Below are 19,029 nucleotides of genomic sequence, written 5' to 3'. Positions count from 1 at the left end.
TAGATCAGGGTCCTAGCAGTGTCTATATAGGGAACTGAGAGTAGATTGGATGAAATGCAGATATGTAGATTCATGGATCTACAAGGACCCCAGAAAAGAAGCTACACCATGCCAAAGGGGAGGAAGAGAGAATAAATATTTATTAAGTGGACATAGCTCATAACCCTCTAAGTGAGGATTTGAACTGAGGTCTTCCTGACTCCCAGTCCAGCCCTCTATCCACTTCACCACCTAGTGGTCTCTGTCATAAAGGGAACTTCTTGAGCACTCTAGGATGTAAGGAAATGTCTTTCAGCAACCAGGAGCTGAGTAATCCATTTGACACATTTTCTCTCCAAGTTTGAGTCCACTTTCCCTTGTATTCTCTATGTTCTTTTTGGAGATTATGTCAAAGACTTTGTGGGGAATGTTTTGTACCAACTATTATGATTGTATACTTTTAGTTGATATCTTTTTTAAAAGCTAATCAAGACTGTCTGACTAAATAATATCAAACAATAATCATGGGGGAAGCACCTCAGTGTTGGCTTATATGCTATAGCAGCCTACAATCCCGAGGAGACAAATAGTAGCCATATTCTGGTAACCAAACTTGTCAGTGTTCATAGAAATTAGCTATTAACACAGAATTTTAAAACACTATTGGCAGAGTAGGAAATATTGAATAAACAATAGAGCACCAAAGCAAATAAGTAGAAGCCCTGAGGAGGAGAACAATAGACTTGGAAAATAAAAAGTGCTAAAGTGCAGGAAAATTTGCTATAAGAGAAGCAAAAGTCAATAAAGACAAGAGAGCACATGAATTATCTATGAGTCAAAGCAACTGACTTTGAAAACAGATGTACAGATAACAATGATTATAGGTCTCATAGAAGAACATAACATATTTTGAAAACACTGAATAACACAGTGAAAGAAATAATATATGAAAACTATTCAGAGTTCTTGAATACTGGTGACAAAGAATTATTCAGGAGAATTCACACATCACCACAAGTGGTAGTGGTGGGGGGACCCACTCCACTGAAAACTTTGAAACACAAAAATAGTGTTTAAATGTAACTATGTCTGGGGGTGGCTAGGTGGTGCAGCAAATAGAGCACTGGCCCTAGAGTCAGGAGGCTCTGAGTTCAAATATGGCCTCAGACACTTACCACAAAAAACTAGCCATGTGACCTTGGGCAAGTCACTTAATCCCAATTGCCCTACCTTCCCCCCTCCAAAAAGCAAAAAAAAATGTAACTATGTCAGTGACAACTAATTTTTCAAGTTTTCAAGAAAATAGTGTTCAAATATAAAGGAAATTTGAAGAACATGGGATTTTCTGCAGTTATACAAAATTTTTTAAAGGAATGAAATCATATATTTAAAAAACCAATTGAGCAAAAAGCTACAACCCAAATGACATATCCTGAAAACTTCAGCTTAATCAAGAGAAAAATATATTGGCATTCAACAAAAGAAACATTTGAGATATGATTCATGGTGGGAAGACAGGTGACCAGATTATTTTTCACTTTTTAATATTGAGAAAAGAACCACAGGAAAGCCTAATTAGTACAATTATCAAGAGAATATTAAGTAATGAAAGAGGGCAAGTAGAAAACAGAAATGAATGTGTTGTGCATTCCCACTAAGCACATGGTTGAACAATGAAGGGATGTTTATTTCTATAAATCTTGGCAAAAGATAATGGGCATCTTTGAGAGATTGAACTGAAATCATAAGGGGAAAGAATTGAAACTGAGGGACTTTAAGAGTAGTGTCTCATGCCAGAGTAGGGAGGGGAATGCCACTGATAAGCATCTCCATGGAGTAGGAGGTATACACACACACACACACACACACATATGCCTGCAATAAAGAGATAGGGACTTTGTAATGAGTTTAGACTGGAGACAGTTTGCTAATGGGGTGGTCAGTTTTTATGAGACAGTGTTTATCTTATATGAATAACATTCTACTCCAGGAGAAGGGTTGCTTCCTAGAGTCAGTTAAGCACCCAAAGTATTCATGGTTGTGGTGGTATGCAGATTCAGAGATACAATGGCATATCTTTGGGATAGAGACTAATCAGAGTAAGGGGGAGAGGTGTGCCTGGGCATCACAATTTGGAAACAAAATTACTACTAAATGGTGCTGCTTCCATCTGGTATCACTTCCCTCATAGTTATTTCTAAGAATGAATCATAGCAGAAAAAGAAGACGATCAGGAAATAATTTAGAAATTGGATAGAAGAGGGAACTCAAACATGGTATTTCAGAAGTTTTAACTACATGAGAGACATAGAGAATAAAGAAGGGATAGTAAGGGCGGTCGTAGTCAAGATGGCGGAGTAGAAGCAGGTCCTCCCCGCAGCTCCCAGCTTCCATCTTCCCCAATTCATGTAAAAGGGGACTCTGTACAAACTTTGGAGCTACAGAACCCACAAAATGACACAGAGAAGCTAACCTCTTGGAGAGGACAGCCCGGCAGGCCAGCAGGAATCATCCAGTGCAGTGCTCTGGGAGCCGAGCCCAGCTCCATACCAAGGTTTTAGCCCCAGGGTGGGCCTGACCAGCTGCCGGCTGGAGGGACTCCAGATAACCAGCAGCTGTGGTAGTTTCCAGATTTAACAACACATAGATGCAAAGGACAAAATGAGAGGTCAGTGCAGTATGGACGTTGGGACCCAGTAGTTGGGAGTGCGTCAGCTTTTGACCCTGCGGCGAGAAGCCACTGAGGGCTGCTGTGCGGCGCAGTCTGAGGGGTGATCACTCTTGCTTCAAACTGCTTGGATCTGGATTGCTGTCTAGGGTGGAGGTCCTGGGGTGTGTGACCAGTTTGCCAGAGTGTATGAAGGCCTCAAAGAGGTCACCCAACTACTACCTCTGGCAGCTGAGAAAACCCCAGGGTTTGGGATGGAAGCTCCCCTGTCTGGTAGCAGAGTCCTACTGTGGCAAAAAGCCCAAAAGTCAAGTAATTGAGTGGCAAAATGTGCAGGCAAAGGAAACAAAGCAGACAGAAGATTCCAACATTACACTCCTATTTTGGGAACAAAAAGGATCAAAGCATGGAACAGAAGTAAGACAGTGAAGTCAGAACTCCTTCACCAAAAATGTCAAAGGAAAATACCAGCTGGTTACAGGCCATAGAGGACCTTAAGAAGCAAATAAGAGAAGTAGAGGAAAAATTGGGAAGAGAAATGAGAACAATGCAAGAAAATTACAAAATGAGAGTCAACAGCCTGACTGAGGAAAATAACACCTTAAAAAACAGACTAACTCAAATGGCAAAAGAGGCTCAAAAATGCAATGAGGAGAAGAATGCTTTAAAAAGCTGAATTTGCCAGATGGAAAAAGAATCTCAAAAGCTCAATGAGGAAAATCATTCCTTCAGAATTAGATTGGAGCAAATGGAAGCTAATGACTTTATGAGAAATCAAGATGCTATTAAACAGATCTGAACAAATGAAAAAAATAGAAGGCAATGTGAAATATCTCATTGGAAAAATCACTGACCTGGAAAATAGATCCAGGAGAGATCATTTTAAAATTATTAGACTATCAGAAAGTCATGATCAAAGAAAAAGCCTAGAAATCATCCTCCAAGAAATTCTCAAGGAAAATTGCCCGATGTTTCAGAACCAGAGGGCAAAATAGAGCTTTAAAGAATCCACCCATCACCTCCTGAAAAAGATCCCAAAAAGAAAACTCCTAGGAATATTACAGCCAGGTTCCAAAATTCCCAGATCAAGGAGAGAATATTACAAGCAGACAGGAAGAAACAATTTGAATATTGTAGAAACACAATCAGGATAACACAAGATCTGGCAGCTTCTACACTGAAGGATCAAAGGGCTCAGAACATGATATTCCAGAGGGCAAAGGAGCTGGGATTAAAACCAAGAATCACCTACCCAGCAAAACTGAGTATCATGTTTCAGGGAAAATATGGTCATTTGGTGAAATAGAGGACTTTCAAGCATTCTTGCTGAAAAAAACAGAGTTGAATAGAAAATTTGACATTCAGATACAAGAAAAATGAGAAGGTAAACAGGGAAAAGAAACCATAAGGAACTTATCGAAGTGGAACTATTAACATTCCTACATGGAAAAATGATAATTGTAGCTGATGAAACTTTTCTCAGTATGAAAATAGTTGAAGGGAATATATATGTCTATATCTGAGGGTATACAGGCATATGAATATGTTTACAGGTATACATGGATAGAGGGCACAGGACCAACTTAATAGGAAGGGATGATACTTAAAAGGTGAAATTAAGAGGTGAGAGAGGAATATAATGAGAGGAGATGGGGAGAGATAAAATGGGGTAAACTATCTCATATAGAAGAGGCAAGGGAAAATGGTTACAATGGAAGGGAAGAATAGGAAGGCAAAAGGGAATGGGTCAACTTTATCCTCATTGAATTTGGCTTGGAGAGGGAATAAAATACACACTAAATAGGTTATCTCACCCTACAAGAGAGTAGGGAGGAAGGGGATGAGAGGAGGGATGATGGAAGGGAGGGCAGACTGGGGCGGGGGAGGGAAGTTGGAAGCACCCACTTTTGAAAAGGGATGGGATCAAAGTAGAGAATAGAACTAGTGGGAGGTGGGATAGGAGGGAGGGAAATATAGTCAGTCTTTTACAATATATCAGCTATGTTAATGTTTTGCATTAGCTACACATGTAAAATTTATACTGAACTGCTTATCTTTCCAGTAAGGGTGGGGGACAAGGGAGGAAGGGAATGAATCTGGAATTCAAAGTTTTAAAATCAAATGTTTAAATATATATATATATATATATATATATATATATATATATATATGTATGTATACTATTAATAATACTATTTTAAGGGGCGGCTAGGTGGCGCAGTGAGTAAAGCTCTGGCCCTGGAGTCAGGAGTACCTGAGTTTGGTTCCAGCCTCAGACACTTAACACCCACACAAAAAAAACTAGCCATGTAACCTTGGGCAAGTTACTTAACCCCAATTGCCCTTCAAAAAAGACAAAAAAAGTACTATTTTACATGGAATTGGGAAATAAGATATACAGGCACTGGGGCATAGAGATCCACCATGCCCTATTGGAAAAGTCAAAGGGTGTATGAGAGAAGATATTGGAGAGAGCAGATTGGAGGAGGGGATATACTGTGGGACTGCTATTTTGGGGTGGTGGGTAGGGGAAAAATGGGAAGAAAATGTGTAACTCAAAATCTAGTGTAAATGAATGATGTAAATCAGAAGTTAATAAGCATTTGAAAAATGAAAAAAAAAAAGAATTGCACAAAGTCATTAGCCTCACTCTTCCACAGAAGTCAAGCTGACTGGCTATGGCCCCAGATGCAGTGGGTGACCTTGGCATCTTCAATGTCTGAACTGACTGCTCCCTCCTTGCCCCCTCCCCTCTTACTTCTGTTTGGAAGTTTGTTTAGTTGTGTAGTATATTAAATAGTGGCAACCAGACCCCCCCCCCAAAAAAAAAGGTATAGTAAGGGCATATCCCTTATGAATCAGAAAATAAACTTCAGGATAGACTAGAAGGGAAGAGATTAGATTAGAATACTTAATCAATAAGGAATGTACTTAATTTCCCAAAGAAGGTAGAATTGGTGACTAGATTATAAGAGGGAGTTTATGGTGGCCAAACTAAGAATGGGAATGTTATTTTGTTAACCAAATGAATAGAAACATTCCTTTTGTTTATCATTAACCAAACTGACCAGGGAGTCATTAAAGGGAGTAATCAGTTTCAGAAAATCATCTGTTCCAATGGTGTGTGCCAACATTAACAGTGATCTCTTTGTTTAGTAATTTTATAAAATCCTAACTGAAAATGTGTACTTTGTTTTATCATTCTTATAGACTTAATTTTTTGTTTTACAATTATTATAAAATATGAATTGGGAACTGCTTGAAAAAAGAGTGTTTTTTTCCTGAGTTAGCACCTCTCTCCGAGCAAATGCCTTTACATTTAAAAATTAGATTTTTATTAATACACTTTGTTTCTACATTGCCCAGATTCCCCACCTCACCCCCAACCTCAGCCCCAAAGATTTTCTTATAAAAATAGTTGTGTTGTGTTTTATTTTTTAGAAAAAGAGGAAGAGGAGGGGGGACCCTAATATTCCATGCAACGTTCTTAAATTCGTGGGCCTCACCCTCTAAAAAGGAGCAGAGTGAGTTGTCTCATGTATATTCTGTGGGTTCAATTTGTTCTTTTATAATTTCACAACTTTCTATCTTAATCATTTTGTGGTTGTTATCCTTTTCATTTATATTGTTGCAGTCATTCTGTATATTATTTTCCTGTTTCCGCTTACTTCATATCAATTCATATGTCTTCCATACTTCTCTGTATTCTATTTACATTTGTGTATCACAATTTATTTAAATATTCTCAAGTTGATGGGCATTTACTTTGTGGCCAATTCTTTATTGCCACAAATGTGCTATAATAAATATTTTGGCATATATGTAGCCTTTCTTTTTTGTCATTAACCTCCTTGAAGTACATGCCTAGCAATGGATTCTGAGTCAAAAGATAGGACCATTATAGTCATTTTATTTGCATAATTCCAAACTGCTTTCCAGAATGGTTATACCAATTTATAGTTCTGCCAACAATGCATGAGTGAGCCTGTATTTCCATAAGCCCCTCCAACACTGACTATTCCCATTTTCAGTCATCCTTGGCAATTTTCTGGATAGGTATTGAAAACCACAGGGTGGTTTTTTGATTTGCACTTCTCTTATGGATGATTTGGAGCATTCTTGTATATAGTTATTAATAGTTTGTACTTCTTTTGAAGAATTTTTCCTTTCATCACTTATCAGGGAATGCCTTTTGGTCATATAATTCTGTGGATTGTCCATATATCTCTGACTTTGTCTATAAGAGACCTTATCAGAGATATGATACAAAGATGTTTTTCCTAGTCAACTGCTTCCATTCTTATCCTAGTTACATTGATTTTATTCATTAAAAAAACCCTTAAATGTATAAATGTCAACTAAAAGAGTTTATATTTCATCCTAGAAGTAATATGGAGCACCACTGGAATTTATTTTGTAGTGTGGGGTGGGGAGACATGGACACATCTGCATTTTAAGAAAATCACTTTGGCAATTATATGAAAGACAGATAGGAGAGGAGCAAACCTGAAGCAACAAGACCAATTAGAAAACTATTCTGGTTGACCAAAAGAGAGGTGAGGAAGGTTTGAACTAGGGTAGTAAAGAGAGATATTGTGGAGATAGAAACAGCAAGATTTGTCAACTGCTTTGAAATGTGGGGTGAGTAAAAGTTAGGAGCCAGGGATGGCACTAGGGTTATGAACTTAGGTGATTGAGGTGATAGTGATACCTTCTGCAGTAACACGAAAAATTCAGAAAAGCAGTGGGTTTGGTGGAAAGATAATGTGCTGTGATCTATAATGCAGATCATTATCTATATGTGTCCATGTTGTGAGACTTATTTTGCCTTACCCAAAATGAAAGGAGGAAGGACATTTAGTCATCAGTGACTAAGTGAAATGCAGAACCCACTCTTTAAAGGCTCCTTCTATGGTCAAGAGATGATTTGGGGATAAAGGAGTGGGTATAGTGAGGATTAGAAAGAAGAAGCACCTGCACAGTTGACTTTGTGGGTACCCAATTAGCACTTAGGTTATAATGGCCCCAAGGGGTTAAATGAGTCAGGTTGGCAGTTTATATAACAGTGTGGATGAGTGTTTGGTGATAATTAAGGGTAGGTGTAGCTACATTGAGGAAATTTCTCACAAACAGCTATTGTGGAAATAATGGGAATGGGGATGAAAATGAGAATCTTCCCATTCTCCAATGGGATCTCTTTTGGATTATGCTATGACCTCCTTCGGGTCATGGTATGGCTCCCCAGAAGGCTATGGGGACTATTTTAGAGACTATTGACCTAGTTCAAACCTCACAACGACCTCCCTGACTTACCTCTCTCCACACCTATCAAAGTGATTTGTATTATCATGACACCTTTCCCTCCTCCCCCAATAAATTTCAGTGGTCTCCTACTGCCTCTAATTTCAAATAGAACCTTGTCTGTTGGGCATTTAAAACTCTTCACAGTCTATAGCCCCTTCTATCATCTTTACCTTATTATACATAATAATTTACTCTCCTTCCTGCACTCTATGAACCAGTCAAACCATACTTGTTGCTATTTTTTCACAACCATACAAAAACACAACTAAAATAACCAAATCTGAATAAGAAACTGAAAGTATGGTGCCATCTATTAAGCAGAACCATGTAAATAAATAGGAATGGATTTATATTGAAAACTTTCTGTTGAAATCAGAAACAATTCACTTTTGCTCATCTTTGCATAGCATATCATCAATATCTAGAATCCGAGAAACAACTATTGTGTTCACTGAATATTTGTTATATATTGACTTGTTCAGTCCTGTCTGACTCTTTATGACCCAGTGGATCACAGCATGCCAATACAGTCCACAGGATTTTCCTGGCAAAGACACTGGAGTAGTTTGCCATTTCCTTCTTCAGTGGATTAAGGCAAACAGAGGTTAAGTGACTTGCCCAGGATTACATAGCTACTAAGTATCTGAGGTCAAATTGGAACTCGGGTCCTCCTGACTCTAGGTCCAGTGCTTTATTCACTGAGATACTTAGCTGTCTCCTCACTGAATATCTGACCTATTATTTGGTAGTATTGTGTCTCTTTTACTAAAAAAGCATCTAAAAAGAAATTTGCCTTTTGAGGCTAGCTACATTGGTCAAATTAAATGATTTATTACTAAGACAATTATTATTTATAGGTCCACCTTGTCTTCCAAACTATACAAAAAGAAATAAAACACATCAATCATCTAACTCTATAAAAATAATATAATTAAAATTTTAGTGTGATCAAAATGTTTCATGCTCTTAATAATTTAAAGTATTTTAAAATGTTTATTTCATCCTTATTTAATCATTTTTTATTTTTATGTATATTTTACAAGGTATTATTAGTATAGTCATACATGTATATTATTTATAAATAAATATACATATAATGGAGATAGCACTCACATTTATTTTCTTTACAAGGGTGCATGTTCAAAAAAGTTTGAAGACCAGTGATTGAAAATATTACTACGGGGCTCAAACTAGATGAACAAGAGTTGACTTTCTTTAGTACTAACAGCATCTCATCAGTTTGCAGTCATCCCAATATAGTGTTCTGATCAAATGCTCAAGTCAGCTAATTGCTCAAGAACAGCTGAAACTGACTAATCTTTCAAATTCCAACTTGGATACCTCAAACTCATAGGAGTGCTTTTATCTCTGCAGTAAATTAAATATTTGGTTCAACCAACCTGTTCAGCCTAAAAATGTGGACTCAAGCACATGGGCTTGAGCATATATCACCAGGCTAGCTTCACATTAATATTCTTCTTTGAAAATTTGGAAATCCCAACAGAGGACTGAAGTCAGAAAGTAAGCAAAACCACATGTGTTCACATTTTCCAAGATAAATACTTCACACGACTCCTTCATTTAAGTCATTATTAATTTCTTGGAACAGATGATTCATCCGATTGGTAAAAATACACTTAGCTAATTATAGTTGATTGTTTGTTTTCTGCAGTCCCAAAGAGTCTCTTTTCCCTTGTATATATGCCCACCTATTTTCAGGCAAGTGAATAGAAAGCTTTATGGGAAGGATTATGCAAAATCCTTGAGGTTTTTCCTCATTCAGGTATGCAATTTCTGAAAGATTCAGAATAAAATCCAGTGTGGTGTAAAAAAGCTAGTTTCCTAAAAATGAATCTTCGGTTTTCTCCTGCTTAGACTTAAAAAGAGAAGAGGCCTTTTGACTTAGACATTGCATTTGGCTATGAGTTATAAATAATGCAAAGTTTACTCATTTTATCCTCTCACTCAGAAAATCTATTCCAAGACTCAAATTCATCATCTGCCTAAATGCATGGATCAATTAAAACACATCATGGATCAATTAAAACACATTTTTAAAAATCAAATTTGAAACAGATACATTGTTAAAGTAAGAGAGAGCAAGGCCTGTGCAAGTGCCAAGTACAGGGGAGCAATTGTTTTCCAGGATGAAATTGATATAGAGAAAGAAAATTAAGTTAATTTCAGTATTGACTACACTTCATTTCTAGGGCTGGCTTTTTCTTCTAATGTAGTTTGGGATACCCCACCAATGTGCTTTCCATTAAAAATCAACCAATAGATTTAATGGAATGAGCTTGTGTTCCTTCCTGTGGGAGAAAGTTAATGGGAAAAGATCATGCCTTCACAAAAATTTGGAGTCTGTTCAATTAATACAATGTGAAATCTTTCACTGGTGATTTAAATTAAAACAAATGTAGACTACACTTCACAGAATTACAGAATTGAAGAGATGAAAGGGATTTCAGCTGCCATCTAGTCCAAACCCATACACAAAAGGAATCCTACTATATTATATCTGATAAGTGATCTGCTAGACTCTTCTTGAAGACCTATAAAGAGGAAGAACCATCTGCATCTTGACATGGCCCATTCGATTTTTGGACAGCTCCAACTGACAAGACATTTTTCTTAATGTTGAGGCTAAATCTGCCTTTTCTCAGCTTTTGGTCTCATTTTGACTCCCTGGGCTAAATGGAACACATCAACTCCTTCCATGACAACCTTGCAAATACTTAATTTTGAGAGCTGTGGTGTCCTCTCTAAATCTTTTCTACTTTATGCTAAACATCCCCAGTTCTTTGAAACAATCCTCATATCACATGCAAATGAGGCCTTCCCCACCCTCCCTGCCCTCCTGCAACACTTCTTTTTTTTGCTTTTTGGAGCAGGGAGGACAAGGCAATTGGGGTTAAGTAACTTGCCCAAGGTCACATGGCTAGGAAGTGTCAAGTGTCTGAGCTCAGATCCTCCTGACTTCAGGGCTGGTGCTCTATTCACTGTGCCACCTAGCCCCCCCTCCTTCAGCACTTCTTAAACTGTGGATCATGATCCCATAAGACTGAAAGGGTCATGTATGGAAAAAGTTAAACTGTCTAGAACTGTGTCATCCTAACTAATGACAATACTCTAGACAAAGTCTGACAATGGCAGAGTACAGTGGGGTCTAACCTAGTTCAATAGAGTAACCCTTTGGTAGCTTGATATGTATATTAGGCATATATACATTATATAAGTATATCATGGGTATGGAGTGCTCAGGAAGGACTAGCACCTCCAATGTGAGGGCTTGCTGAGTACTGTTCAGGGCTGCTCATCCATCTTTGGTTTTTACCTTCACCCAACTCTTACCTGTGGTTCTAAAAAGCTATCACATGTGCAGGCAGCCTGACCTCAGTAAAATCTTCGCAGCAGATGGGCTAAACCAGGTTGAGGGTAACTGACAGACCTCAAACCTGTTGGTGAGTTAGGGAGGTTTCTACCTGTACTGTGGGAGCCCATGTCCAGGAAGATTCAGGTTCACACTGGATACAGCTAGACCAAATCAAGATAGTGGAAATAAGGAATTCATAGTCACTTTATTCTCATGGTGGCTGGTTGAGACAAGGAGTAAAAACAGCTGCCAAGGTAGGGGCAGCAATTTCCAGGTCACTTTATTCTTGTGGTGACCAGTCGAGACAATGAGTGAAAACATCCTCACCTACTGACCAGTGCTCACTTGATATATAGAGAAACACATAAAGAAGGCAGCATGCCAATTATCTTTGGTTACATAATGATGTGTCAGCATGGTGCAAGGGCAATGTTAGTGTTTATGGGCTGGGGATCCAGGTTGCCTGTAAAAAAATGGATCCAACGGTCATGAAGATGGCTGAAGCAGGCTCTGTGGAAGGCTTAAAGCTTGGTCAGACACTGAAGAAGTGAAGGTCATCTACTCCATACTGAACCATCATCAGTCCTCCTGACTTTTGTCTTGCCACTGGACTTTGATGACTCTGGAAGAGAGAGTAAAGCTGAAGACTTTGTGCAACTCTGCCTCACTTAAATTCAATTCACCTATGAGTCAAGAAATCTTACCTTGTGATGTCCCTGGTTCTCTTCAAAAACAAAGGACAGATTGGGCAGCTAGGCAGTGCAATGAATAGAGCACCAGCACTGGAGTCAGGACCCGAGTTCAAAATAGGCCTCAGACATTTAACACTTACTAGCCATGTGCACTCCCCCCAACAAACAATAACAACAACAACCAAAGAACAAACAATAAAGTAATTTAGACAGTCATTTTTATTACATTGGGAGGGCCCCAACATGCTAAAATATATCCAAATATTTAGTTCTACCTTTAGTTCAGTAAAAAAGGATTTGTGTAGTTGTATTTATATAGCCTCTATATTTGGCTTGACAAGGGGCCTCAAGAATTTTATGTATCCTGTAATTCTTTTGAATGGAATTTCTCTTTCTATCTCTTTCTCTTGTGTTTTGATGATAACGTATAGAAAGGACAACTGTTTCTGTGAATTTGTTTTATAATCTGCTACTTTTGATGAAGTTATTTATTGTTTCAAATAATTTTTAGCTGACTTTCCAGGAGTCTCTAAGTAAAATACCATATCATCTACAAAAAGTCATAAATTTGTTTTTTCAAATATGCCTTTGCTTATCTTTCAATTTCTTTTTCTTATCTTTCTATGACTAGCATTTCTATTAAGATACCAAGTAATGGGGGGGGGGGGCAGAGTCAAGATGGTGGAGTAGAAGCAGCTCCTCCATGCGGCTCTGGCTTCCATGTTCCCCAATCCATGTGAAAAGGGGACTATGAACAAACTTTGGAGCTGCAGAACCCACAAAATGACACAGAGAAGCTAACCTCCTGCTGAGGACAGCCTGGCAGCAGGCAGGAATCAGCCAGCACAGTGCGCTGGGAGCCAAGCCCAGGCCTGCATGAGCCAGAGGTTTTAGCCCCAGGGTGGGCCTGACCAGCCATTGGCCTGAGGGACTCCAGTTGTGGCCATTTCGAGATTTATCAATACAAAGATGCTGAGGACAAAGTGAGAGGTCAGTGCAGTGTGGACTTTGGGACCAGTAGTCAGGAGTGTGTCAGCTTCTGCCTCCAGGGCGAGAAGTCACTGAGACACCCAGCACAGCCAGTGCCACATGGCACCTTCAGCTCCTGGCCTTCAGAGTGTAGGGGGACCAAGCGACCAATCTGAGGGGTAATCGCTCTTGCTTTGACCTGCTTGAATCTGTATTGCAGTCTAGGGTGGAGGTCCTGGGGTTCATGACCAGCTTGCCAGAGCATGTGGAGGCCTCAGAGAGGGCACCCAACTAATACCTCTGGCAGCTGAGAAAGCCTCAGCATTTGGGACTGAAGCTCCCCTGTCTGGTGGCAGAGCCCTACTGTGGCAAAAAGCCCAGGGGTCAAGAGACTGAGGGGCAACATGACCAGACAAAGGAAACAAAACAAACAGAAGATTCCAACATTAGACACCTATTTGGGGGGCAAAAAGGAGCAAAGTATGGAACAGGAGGAAGACAGTGAAGTCAGAATTCCTGCACCAAAAGCTTCAAAGGAAAATAAGAGCTGGTTACAGGCCATAGAGGACCGTAAGAAGCAGATAAGAGGAGAGGAAAAATTGGGAAGAGAAATGAGAACGATGCAAGAAAATTATGAAATGAAAATAAACAACTTGACTGAAGAAAATAACACCTTTAAAAATAGACTAACTCAAATGGCTAAAGAGGCTCAAAAAGGTAATGGGAAGAAAGCCTTAAAAAGCCAAATTTGCCAGATGGGAAAAAAATCTCAAAATGTTACTGAAGAGAATCATTCCTTCAGAATTAGATTGGAGCAAATGGAAGCTAGTGATTTTATGAGAAATCAAGATACTATTAAACAGATCCAAACAAATGAAAAAATAGAAGGCAATGTGAAATATCTCATTGGGAGAACCACTGACCTGGAAAATAGATCCAGGGGAGATAATTTAAAAATTATTTGACTACCTGAAAGTCATGGTCAAAAAAAGAACCTAGAAATCATCCTTCAAGAAATTCTCAGGGCAGCTAGGTGGTACAGGGGACAGCTAGGTGGTGTAGTGAATAGAGCACCATTCTGGAGTCAGGAGGACCTGAGTTCAAATTCGGCCTTGGACACTTAAGAGAAAGACTGGTCATGTGACCTTGGGCAAGTCACTTAACCCCAATTGCCATCCAAAAAAAAAAGCAACAACAACAAAAAAGAAATTCTCAAGGAAAATTGCCCTGATATTTTAGAACCAGAGGGCAAAATAGAGGTTGAAAGAATACACCAATAACCTCCTGAAAAAATATCCCAAAAAGAAAACTCTTAGGAATATTATAGCCAGGTACTGGAATTCCCAGATCAAGGAGAAAATATTACAAGCAGCCAGGAAGAAACAATTTTAATATTGTAGAAACACAATCAGGATAACACAGGATCTTGCAGCTTCTATGCTGAGGGATTGAAGGGCTTGGAATATGATATTTCAGGTCAAAGGAGCTGGGATTAAATCCAAGAATCACCTACCTAGCAAAATTGAGTATCATGTTTCAGAGGAAAATATGGTCATTCAGTTGAATAGAGAACTTTCAAGCATTCCTTTTTTTTTTTACTTCCACAGAGAGCACAGATATTTATTAGGGAAATATGATACTGTACAACTAGTCACTGGGTTTACTTTTTTTTTAAATTAATTTGTTTGTTTACTTTTAGTTTACAAGATTCAATTCCACAATTCTTTGAGTTTAGAATTCTGTCCTGCTCCATCTCCTCCCATTGCAGCATACAATCATATATAGTATATACAGTATAGGATTTGCAAATACCTTCACATTAGACATTAGTCAGGTTATGAAGATGGGTTGTATCAGATGGAATGAAAAATGGTAAAGAGGAAATAAAACCAAACAAGAAAAAGAAAAACATCAGGTAGTTTGCTTCAATCTGGATTCAAACTCAGTGCTTTCTAGTTCTTTCTCTGGATGTAGACATCTCTCTCCATCATGAGTCTTTGGGGACTGACATATCACTGCATTGCTGAGAAGAGTCCAGTCTGTCAAAGTTGGTCATCACACATATGTTGTGTCTGTACTTGTGTACAAATTTCTCCTGGTTCTACTCTTCTCACTCAGCATCAGTTCGTATAAGCCTCTCCAGGTAAATATGAAGTCCATCTGCTCCTCATTTCTTATAGCACAATAGTATTCCATAATATGCATATACCACAATTTGTTCAGCCATTCCCCAATTGATAGGCACTCCCTTAATTTCCGATTCTTTGCAATTACAAAAAGAGCTGCTATAAATATTTTTGTACATATAGGTCTTCCTCCAACTTCTATGATCCCTTTGGGATATAACCCTAGAAGTTGTATTGCTGGGTCAAAGAATATGAAATTATATATAGCCCTTTGGGCATAATTTCAGATTGCTCTCCAGAAAGGTTGGATCAGTTCACAACTCCACCACAGTGCATTAGTATTCCAATTTGCCCACATCCTCTCCAGTGTTTGTCATTTTCCTGTTCTGTCATCTTAGCCAATCTGAATGGTGAGATGTGGTATCTCAGAGTTGTTTTGATTTGCATTTCTCTAATCAATAGTTATTTAGAGCATTTCTTCATATGCTTTATAGATATTTTAATTTCTTTCTTTGAAAACTGCCTGTTCATATTCTTTGACCATTTATCAATTGGGGAATGACTTGTATTCTTATAGATTTGACTCAATTCTCTGTGTATTTTAGAAATGAGTCCTTTATCAGAGATATAGTTGTAAAAATTCTTTCCCAATTTCCCACCTCCCTCTTAATCCTGTTTGCATTGGCTTTGTTTGTACAGAATCTTTTCAGTTTCATGTAATCAAAATTATCCATTATGCATTTTATAATGCTCTCTATTCTTGTTTGGTCATAAAGTCTTTCCCTCTCCACAAATCTGACAGGTAAACTATTTGTTGCTTTCTGAGATTGCTTACAGTATCAGCCTTTATACCTAAATCATGCACCTAGACTTGATTTTGGTATATAGTGTTAGATAATGGTCTATGCCCAGTTTCTGCCATACTATATTCCAGTTTTCCCAGCAGTTTTTGTCAAATAGTGAGTTCTTATCCCCAAAACTGGGGTCTTTGGGTTTATCAAACAATAGATTTCTATAGTCATTGACTGCTGAATCTCCATGTGCCTAATCTATTCCACTGATCCACTCCTCTATTTCTCAGCCAGTACCAAGTAGTTTTGATGACTGCTGCTTTATAATACAGATTAAAATCTGGTATAGCTAGTCTACATTCCCTAGCATTTCTTTTCATTAATTCCCTTGATATTCTGGACCATTTGTTCTTCCAAATGAATTTTGTTACTATTTTTTCTAGCTGTATAAAGTATTTTTTTTTTTGTAAATTGATTGGTATGGCACTAAATATGTAATTTTATTTAGGTAAAATTGTCATTTTTATTATATTAGCTCGACCCAGCCACAAGCAATTGATATTTTTCCAATTAGTTAGATCTGACTTTATTTGTGTGAAAAGTTTTTTGTAGTTGTGATCATATAGGTCCTGAGTTTGTTTTGGCAGGTAGATTCCCAAATATTTTATAATGTCTACAGTAACTTTAAATGGGATTTCTCTTTCTATCTCTTGCTGTTGAATTTCTTTAGAAATATATAGGAATGCAGAGGATTTATGTGGGTTGATTTTATATCCTGAAACTCTGCCAAATTTATTTATTGTCTCAAGTAGTTTTTTACTTGATTCTCTAGGATTCTCTAAGTATATCATCATATGATCTTCAAAGAGTGATAGCTTGGTCTCTTCTTTGCCTAATTTGATTCCTTTGATTTCTTTTTCTTCTCTAATTGCTATTGCTAACATTTCTAGTACCAGATTGAATAAGAGGAGTGATAGTGGACACCGTTGTTTCACCCCTGATCTTATGGGAAATGCTTCTAGCTTATCCCCATTACATATAATACTTGCTGATGGTTTTAAATTGATGCTGCCTATTATTTTAAGGAAAGTTCCATTTATTCCTATACTTTCTAGAGTTTTTAATAGGAATGGTTGTCGTATTTTGTCAAAAGCCTTTTCTGCATCTATTGAGATGATCATGTGGTTTCTGCTAGTTTTATGGTTGATATGATCAATTATACCGATGGTTTTCCTAATATTAAACCATCCTTGCATTCCTGGAAAAAATTCACTTGATCAAAGTGTAGTATTCTTGAGATAAGTTGCTGTAGTCTTTTAGCTAATATTTTGCTTAAAAGTTTTGCATCTACATTCATGAGGGGGATTGGTGTATAGTTTTCTTTTTCTGTTTTGTATCTTCCTGATTTAGGTATCAGTACCATATTTGTGTCATAAAAAGAATTTGGTAGGACTCCTTCTTCACTAATTTTCCCAAATAGTTTGTAGAGTATTGGAATCAATTGTTCTTTAAATGTTTTAGAGAATTCACTAGTAAATCCATCTGGCCCTGGAGATTTTTTCCTAGGGAGTTCACTGATGGCTTGTTTGATTTGTTTTTCTGAGATGGGATTATTTAAGTAATTTACTTCCTCTTCAGTTAATCTGGGCAACTTGTATTTTAATAAATATTCATCCATTTCATTAAGATTATCAGATTTATGTGCATACAATTGGGAGAAATAATAATTATTGTTTTGATTTCCTCCTCATTGGAGGAGGAAAATTCTTTTCATTTTTTATACTCATAATTTGGTTTTCTTCTTTCTTTTTTTATCATATTGACTAATTTTATTGGTTTTTTTTCATAAAACCAGCTCTTAGTTTTATTTATTAATTCAAGAGTTTTCTTAATTTCAATTTTATTAATCTCTCCTTTGGTTTTCAATATTTCTATTTCATTATTTAACTGGGGATTTTCAATTTGTTCTTTTTATGGGTTTTTCAATTGCATGCCCAATTCATTGACCTCTCTTTTCTCTAATTTAATCATGTATGCACTGAGGGATATAAAACTTCCCCTAAGAACTGCCTTTAATGCATCCCACAAATTTTGGCATATTGTCTTATTATTATCATTCTCTTGAATGAAATTAGTGATTGTTTCTATAATTTCTTGTGTGACCCACTCATTCTTCAGGATTAAATTGTTTATCTTCCAAATAGTTTTTAGTATATCTTTCCATGCCCCTTTATTGCATATTATTTTTATTGCATCATGATCTGAGAAGGATGCATTTAATATTTCTGCCTTTCTGCATGAAATTGTGAGGTTTTTATGTCCTAGAACATGGTCGATCTTGAACCACTGAGAAGAAAGTATATTACTTTTTATCCCTATTCAGTTTTCTCCAGAGATCTATCATATCTAGCCTCTCTAAAATTCTATTCGCCTCCTTAACTTCTTGATTGTTTTGAGGTTAGATTTGTGAAGTTCAGAGAGGGGGAGATTAAGGTCCCCCACTAGTATAGTTTTGCTATCTATTTCTTCCCCTAATTCCCTTAACTTCTCCTCTAGGAATCTGGACCCTATACCACTTGGTGCATATATGTTAAGTAATGATATTGCTTCATTATTGATGGTGCTTTTTAGCAGGATACAATTTCCTTCCTTATCTCTTTTAATTAGATCTATTTTTGTTTTTGCTTTATCTGAGATAAGGATTGCTACCCCTGCTTTTTTTTACTTTAGCTGGGGCATAATATATTACACTCCAGCTTTTACATTTACCCTGTGGGTATCCCTTTGTTTCAAGTGTGTTTCTTGTAGACAGCATATTGTAGGATTATGGTTTTTAATCTATTCTGCTATCTGCCTCTGTTTTATGGGAGAGTTCATCCCATTCACATTCACAGTAATGATGACTATCTGTCCCTTCCCTTCCATCCTATTCTCTCCCCTGCTTATGTTTTTGTTTCTTCTTTCTCCCTTTCCCTCCTTGAGGGTTTCCTTTTGACCACCATTTCCCTCAGTGTTCCCTCCCAGTAACCCCCCCCTTCTTTACCTACCCTCCCCTTTACTATTTCTCTCCCCTCTAATCCCCCTCCCTTTTTATCTCCCCCTTACTCTCCTACTGCCTATAGGACAC

General features: G+C 37.6%; 1 long non-coding RNA gene across 1 annotated transcript in view; it reads right to left on the bottom strand.

Moving 5' to 3' along the window:
• Positions 1-11,510: 11,510 nt before the first annotated feature.
• The window catches only part of LOC138164057 (uncharacterized), a 35,249-nt gene continuing 27,730 nt past the window's right edge, over positions 11,511-19,029 (bottom strand). Inside the window, exon 3 of the long non-coding RNA XR_011168981.1 lies at positions 11,511-11,946. This is a non-coding gene — a long non-coding RNA (uncharacterized lncRNA). The remainder of the gene's footprint in view (positions 11,947-19,029) is intronic.

The sequence above is a fragment of the Petaurus breviceps genome, unplaced genomic scaffold (genome assembly GCF_028583685.1).
Source record: "Petaurus breviceps papuanus isolate PSGF00001 unplaced genomic scaffold, PetGlider_PUasm1.0 189, whole genome shotgun sequence".
Taxonomy (NCBI): Eukaryota; Metazoa; Chordata; class Mammalia; order Diprotodontia; family Petauridae; genus Petaurus; species Petaurus breviceps.
Note: the sequence above shows the minus strand (reverse complement) of the source record. Positions and strands in the feature narration are given on the sequence as shown.